Source organism: Chiloscyllium plagiosum, unplaced genomic scaffold, assembly GCF_004010195.1.
Source record: "Chiloscyllium plagiosum isolate BGI_BamShark_2017 unplaced genomic scaffold, ASM401019v2 scaf_7764, whole genome shotgun sequence".
Taxonomy (NCBI): Eukaryota; Metazoa; Chordata; class Chondrichthyes; order Orectolobiformes; family Hemiscylliidae; genus Chiloscyllium; species Chiloscyllium plagiosum.
The window spans coordinates 1,874-9,279 of NW_025215363.1; the positions used below are offsets into that span (position 1 = coordinate 1,874).

Consider the following 7,406-nt stretch of genomic DNA (forward strand, 5'->3'; position numbering starts at 1 on the left):
CTTCCCCCAACCCAAACCTGCCACAGAGCCCAGGGTGAGCCATTCACAGAGACTGAATCCCCTCGCTGTCTCTCTGCATTGCCACAGGGCGTCAAAGCCGCTAGCTCCCTGAGACACTGAGAATCGAATATCTCCCCTGCACCTCCCTCCTCTCTCAACCCCCAAAGAGGATCGCCTCTCACCCACCCTCCATGTTTCGGGGTTCAATGGGGTTCAATTTTTCTAGAAGGTGAACGCTCCAGCATTCCTCAGACTATCCACTCCTCCTCCTCCCAGTGTCTGGCATCATCCTACAGGACCAGGGTAACCCCGTACACACAGGCCCTCCCCGTTCCCAGGGTTACCCCGTACACAGACCCTCCCCGTTCCCGGGGTAACCCCGTACACACAGACACTCCCCGTTCCCAGGGTAACCCCGTACACACAGGCCCTCCCCGTTCCCAGGGTAACCCCGTACACACAGGCCCTCCCCATTCCCGGGGTTACCCCGTACTCTCAGACACTCCCCGTTCCCGGGGTAACCCCGTACACACAGGCCCTCCCCGTTCCCGGGGTTACCCCGTACACACAGGCCCTCCCCGTTCCCGGGGTTACCCCGTACTCTCAGACACTCCCCGTTCCCGGGGTAACCCCGTACACACAGACACTCCCCGTTCCCGGGGTTACGCCGTACACACAGACCCTCCCCGTTCCCGGGGTTACGCCGTACACACAGGCCCTCCCCGTTCCCGGGGTTACCCCGTACACACAGGCCCTCCCCGTTCCCGGGGTTACCCCGTACACTCAGACACTCCCCGTTCCCGGGGTAACCCCGTACACACAGACACTCCCCGTTCCCAGGGTTACCCCGTACACACAGGCCCTCCCCGTTCCCGGGGTTACCCCGTACACACAGGCCCTCCCCGTTCCCGGGGTTACCCCGTACTCTCAGACACTCCCCGTTCCCGGGGTAACCCCGTACACACAGACACTCCCCGTTCCCAGGGTTACCCCGTACACACAGGCCCTCCCCGTTTCCGGGGTTACCCCGTACACACAGGCCCTCCCCGTTCCCGGGGTTACCCCGTACACACAGGCCCTCCCTGTTCCCAGGGATACCCCGTACACACAGGCACTCCCCGTTCCCGGGGTAACCCCGTACACACAGACCCTCCCCGTTCCCAGGGTTACCCCGTACACACAGACACTCCCCGTTCCCGGGGTTACCCCGTGTACACAGACCCTCCCCGTTCCCGGGGTTACCCCGTACACACAGGCCCTCCCCGTTCCCAGGGTTACCCCGTACACACAGACACTCCCCGTTCCCGGGGTTACCCCGTACACACAGGCCCTCCCCGTTCCCGGGGTAACCCCGTACACACAGACCCTCCCCGTTCCCGGGGTTACCCCGTACACACAGACACTCCCCGTTCCCGGGGTTACCCCGTACTCTCAGACACTCCCTGTTCTCCCAGCTTCTCCTCCTCTCCCCTCCCCCAGGTGTGTTTCTTCTCACCTTCTGCTCCAGCAACGTGTTTGGGAATAACTTACTTGAAAAGGATGTTGTACTGCGACGTGTGTGTGTGTATGTGTGTGTGTGTATGCACGCGTGTGCGTGTGTGTGTGTGCGTGCTACATGTGCACGTGTTTTCTTTAGAAGAAATTTCTCTGTGCTTTCCATTTCGGTCTGTGGTGGTACATCACGTTTATTTTGTAAATTGAAGACGCTGGGTATTGTGCACAGATCCATGTGAGACTGTAGTGGTTGGTAATCAACTTCTGTGAGTTTGTTACCTGAAGGACTTTTGTAGATATGGACTTTCTGAATTGCTTCCCAACAATATTGTTCCTGAGGTGCGTTGCCTTTAATTCAATCCCCAGCTGGTCGGTGTGCACAGAGTGGCATTTGAAAAGAGGTGCTAACATCAGTGCCTTGATGTTGTGGGGTTTGAGTGCCTGAGAGTGAGGCAGACAGCTGCTGTGAGGCTCCACGTGGCTTTCTGTTTCCCTGCTGACCCATCAATCCTGTCTGAGCAGATACTTGAAGCTTTGCTCTCTTTCCCCCATCTCATTTTTCTGTCTGTGTCTCTGTTTCGACCTCCCCACACCCAATAATTATCTTCCTTTCCCTCTCCCATCCGGTTGTTGGTACTGACCCACTCCTTGCCTTCACAGCTCCATCTCTGCGTACCCTGGCTATGCTCTGCTGCTTTTCGGAGGGGGGACCCCATCCCGCCGGGTAACCTTGGCCCAAGCTGACGAAACTGCGACCGACTGCAGTCCGGTACCTTCCACCATCCTCCACCCTTCTCCTCCTTCCTTCCCTTCCTCCCTGGACGGTGGTGGGGTGGTTTGGGAATTCCATCTGCAGCCGTGTTGCTACCTTTGTGATTATTCAACACTGTGCTGTTGGATTGTAAGCAGTGAGTTATTGGGTATTGCATTTTAACATGTTTACTGGAACCCAGTTCCCAGGGGAGTGGAAGGCATTGTCTTGGGTGTGCTATGAACGGTGAAATGGGAGGTCCTGTGAGATGAGCCTGTCCTGTAGCTGCCCGGCTCTGCATGGGAATGGGAATTTGATCCTCCATGTGAGGCTGCATAATATTTCATGCCATTCTATCTTAAACTGTGAAAGACAACCAGCAGTGTAGCTCCATGTTTCTGTCTTTGCAAATCTGCTTGTGTCTGTTTTTAGAAAATGCACTTTGTCCTTGAACGTAGGCTGCAGTACTGGTGGGGACGGGTCTGTCACTGTATAACACTGGGGTACAGTACTGGTGGGGACAGTCTGTCCCTGTATAACACGGGTACAGTACTGGTGGGGGACAGGTCATTGAAGTTTGAAACTAATCGAGTCTTGTGTATGCAACACAATGCAAACATTTGTGTACTGTAAATGTGAATATGAGTGAGAGTGCACTCGTTGAGCTTTATTCAGAAGCTATTCTGTCATCTTCCATCTGGACCTTAGTGTGAGGGCTGAACCAAGCTGTTCTCTCTGGGTGGTGCTGTGCCATGTTCCTGATTGAGAGAACGACATTTCAATATCAGTGCCTGTACCGTGTCGTGACTGTGACCCTTGCCCTCTGACACCGTGTACATGGAGTCCTCTCAAATGTACTTATGTTTTATATCAAAAAAAGCACCCTGTAGACTTGCAGTGCCTCGATAATAACTCTTTGCAGTTTTGTTTCTCTCCCCCTCACCAGCTCGGGGGGAATGGATTGCTTCTTGCTGCTCCCCGCTATTGTGTGTGTGTGTGTGTGTGTGTATCGAGAGATGTTGGGGGCAGACAAAGCTGACATCTCCAGTTGGCTGGATGTTTTGGAAGGGTTGCAATGGCTCTGAATCTCCATCCCAGGCAGTTGTGTAACTTTGGCCAGCTCTGGAAGTACCAGCCACGGTATTTTCAGTTGGTGTGACAGAGAGCAGTTTGGAGGGGGATCCAGGTCAAGGCTGCGGTAGAATCACTGGTCTACAGTACTCTCTGTTGGATGGATTGGGAGGATGGCAGTCTCTCATATGTCCTCCTGTGTTCGCGAGGAGCGTTGACTAAAACAGTGTTACCGGTAAACTCAAACTGTGATTTTTCTTTTATTTTTTCCACCTCCCGTCTTTGTATGTTGGCTTTTGTGTTGCCTGTGAGCATTATTTTGTGTTTTTTTTAAGAAAAAGGAGAGATTATATACTGTGAAGTAAAACTGTTCTAAGTTGATGCCTCGTCTCTACCCAGTTTGAGGGGGGGAGAGAGGGAGGGGGGAAGAAAAAAATTTGTCCAAAAGTCAAAACATGCCTCAGATGTTTTAGCTGCATGTGGGAGCTGAGTTTTGTACCTTTGTAAAATTAGAGGGAAGAGAGAGAGAACCATCGCAGATGGGTACACATTGCCAGACTAACATTGGTGTGCGGGATAGGAGGCCAGTTGGCATGGTCCAGTTTAGCCACAGGAGGACCACCAACATGCTGAGTACAGGGGACCCATTGGCCTATCCTGACCGATGGTGGATGAGCTATCTTAAATAGTGACCTGGAGCCTTCCTCCCACCGAAACCATTCAGGATTCAGATAGAGCTATATGGCCCATTGGGCCGATCCCTGCTATCCATCGACCCATCACATAACTGTCCTGTGTCTCAATGGATCCTGCCTCCTCCACATTTCCAGGCAGGCTTTCTTTAACCTTCCTCGCCAAAAGGAAAAAGTTTTTTTTTCCCATATCGCACCTTGCTTCTTTACCTTGCAGGCAAATCTCAAATCATCTTGTGCCTCGCATGGTAAACCTTCCACAGTTTTGAGAAAAAAAAACAAACTCAGGCAGCAATCTGGAGAGAAACTGAGTTAGTGTTTTATTTTCATCAGAACTTCAGTGCTCAATGAAAAGGTTCATTGAACGCATTCTCTCTGGGTCCATGGTACAGCAGCTACTGTGCCCAGGACTGTAAGAAACTACAGGAGGTGGGGACACTATCCCACAATGCCATAAAAGCCCTAGCTGCAATTATAACATGGATCTCTTTTTTTTTAAAAAAAAATGTTTTCTTGCATTTATATGATTTGGCATCCAATTCCAATCTTCAGAAGTTTGAATTCCAAAAGGGGCTCAGGGATTTAACCTGGCGCTGTCTCTGGATAGAGTGCAAAACTGCAAAAGATGAGGCAAGTCGAATGGCTCCTGCAACAAACAGCACAACTTAACGGAAGGCACTTAGAGTTGCAGCCCAGCCCCTGCATTACAGGTCCAAGTCCCAGTGGCTGAGTGTTCCCCGGGAAGGAGTACATCACCCAGCCTGCTCCTGTATCTGCACTCGGCTGGAGTGGCCTGCTGGGAGTTGTAGTCAGGTCAGGTTCCCCTCTCACCGCTGCGGGGGGGGGGGGGGGAATCTCTGTCGACATCTGACCCACCCTCCCTCATACTGGCACCCTGTTATTGATGCCGGCTACCTCCCCCGATACTGGCACCCCATTATGGACACCCAGCCCCTCAGCAACTGCGCCCCAGTTCTGGTCACAGTTATAAGAAGGATCTTATTAAAAGCTGGAGAGGGTTCAGAAGAGTTTTACCAGGATGTTGCCAGGAATGGAGGGTTTGATTTGGAAGGAGGCTGGGACTTTGCTGAAGTGTCGAAGGCTGAGGGGTGATCCTTCGAGGTTTATAAAATCATGAGGGGGAGAAAGAAGGTCTTTTCCCTAGGGTGGGGGATTTCAAGAATTGGAGCCATATTTTTAAGATGAGAGGAGAAAGGTTTACAGTGAACATGAGGGGTAATTGTTTTAACACACAAGGTGGTTCATGAGTGGAATGACCTTCCTGAGCAAGGAGCAGCTGTGCGTACAGTTACAACATTAAAGACACTTGGGTCAGTACATGAAAAGGAAAGGTTTGGAGGGATACGGTCCAGGAACAGGTGGGTGTTAGTTTATGGTCAGCATGGGCTGGTTGGACCAAAGGGTCTGTTTCCGTGCTGTATGACCAACTCATCACCTGCCCTGTTGCAGATATCCCCAACAACTGTCTCCATGCTTGATACTCTCACACCTCACCCCCTTCTTATTTGATAACCCCGCAACAATGAGCACCTTGTTTTTCAACTCTTACTTTCTAATCAACCTGCTCAGGGACATGAGAAGCAGGTGGGAATGAACCTGGGTCTCTTGGCTCGGAGGTAGATAGACCAGCACGGCGGTCAATGCTCTGTCCAGCGGCCCACCATCTTACCCAGAGACTGGATTTGTTGGCTAAAAGCTAAGAACTGCAGATGCTGTAAATCAAGAGAAAAACAAATTGCTGTAAAAGGTCAACAAGTCTTGTAGCATCTCTGGACAAATATCGATTAACGTTTCAGGTGGAGTGAACCTTCCTCAGATGCTCGTAGACATGCTGAGCTTTTTGAACAATTGTCATTAGGTTTGTTGAGTGTGACTGGTGGGAGTTTGGTCCCTGTCTTCCATTTACAGGAATGGAGAGATCAGGCGAGAGGGGATGACAGCCTTGGTTGGGCCTCACCAATTCCCTTATAGAAGTTTATAAAATCGAGAGGGTAAATCAACAAAGTCGATGGGGGTGAGGGAGTCCAAAACTAGAGCAACATAGATTTAGGGTGAAAGGGGAAAGATTTAAAAAGGGAGCTGAGGGTGGTGTGTGTGTGTGGAACGAGCTGCCAGAGGAAGTGGCGGAGGTTGCTACAATTACAGCATTTAAAAGGCATCTGCATGGGGCCATGAACAGGAAGGACTGAGACGGATATGGGGTAAAAACAATGACTGCAGATGCTGGAAACCAGGTTCTGGATCAGTGGTGCTGGAAGAGCACAGCAATTCAGGCAGCATCCGACGAGCAGCAAAATCGACGTTTCGGGAAAAAGCCCTTCATCGGATATGGGCCAAGTGCTGGCAAATAGGACGAGATTAGGTTAGGATATCTGTTCGGTATGGACGAGTTACAGCAAAGGGTCTGTTTCTGTGCTGCACATCTGACTCCAACCACCTCCAACAGCAGTTGGCCACACGCCACATCTCAATGACTGGGTTCCAGGTGTTGCCAAAACCCACACCCACTCGCATATCCCCCTGACCCGGGCTTGGAAGAACCCAGTTGTCCTTTGAGCCACATGGAAGAGAGGTAAAGGCTTCCTGTGAGAGATGATGTTCAGAGACATGGTCCCCCACCCTGGAAGGTGGGGGGAAAGGGATGGTGCCTGGAGGTGTGTGTGTGTGTGTTCTGAGTGAAGAATGGAGTAGCAACCAGTCAAAGACCCTATTCATAACAAAACATGGGTCTGTCTGCAAAATGCATTCCGACCAAAATTTTTTTTAAAAAAAGACAAAAATAGTTTGTATTAAAAAGTGATTGTTTTCCCCTTTTATCCCCTTGAGCTACCACTCCAATCCGGAAGGGCTGAAAGAAGCCCGCCGGCGATTGTAGTCTTTTCACCCCGGCCCCTCCTTTAACTCCGATTGGGTATGGGGCAGGTGGGAACTACACAACCCATAATCCATCGCGACGCACGTCAAACACGGGAAGGAAGGCACGATGGGACTTCTAGTCCCTTCATTGACTCCAATTAAGGAAGCAACTACATCCGTACGTCACGCAACATGTAGCACGGCGAGCTTATGGTCGGCCGAGCATGATGGGGGTTGTAGTCCTGCTCGGCCAGAACGCTCCGTCCATTCTAGTGAGCGGGGCATTGGTGCAAACTACATATCCCATCATGCAGCGCAAAGCGCGTCAAAAATGGGCTTCCGTTGGGAAACGGGGTGGCGAGGCAGGACGATGGGAGTTGTTGTCTCCTTCAACCAGATCTTTTGTGGGCACCAATGGGAGGAAGGCCGTGGGGGGAACTACATATCCCATCATGCATCGCCAAACACGTCGAAGCCGTGATGTGGAGCTGCCGGCGTTGGATTGGGGTGAACGGAGCTGG

General features: G+C 51.5%; 1 long non-coding RNA gene across 1 annotated transcript; it reads right to left on the minus strand.

Annotated features, from left to right (window-relative positions):
• Positions 1 to 4,305: 4,305 nt before the first annotated feature.
• Positions 4,306 to 5,797, minus strand: LOC122548311. Its single transcript, XR_006311209.1, has 2 exons — positions 5,579 to 5,797; positions 4,306 to 4,654 (listed from the first exon to the last, which is right to left on the minus strand). It is a non-coding gene; the product is annotated as an uncharacterized LOC122548311 (long non-coding RNA).
• Between the last annotated feature and the right edge of the window lie 1,609 nt (positions 5,798 to 7,406).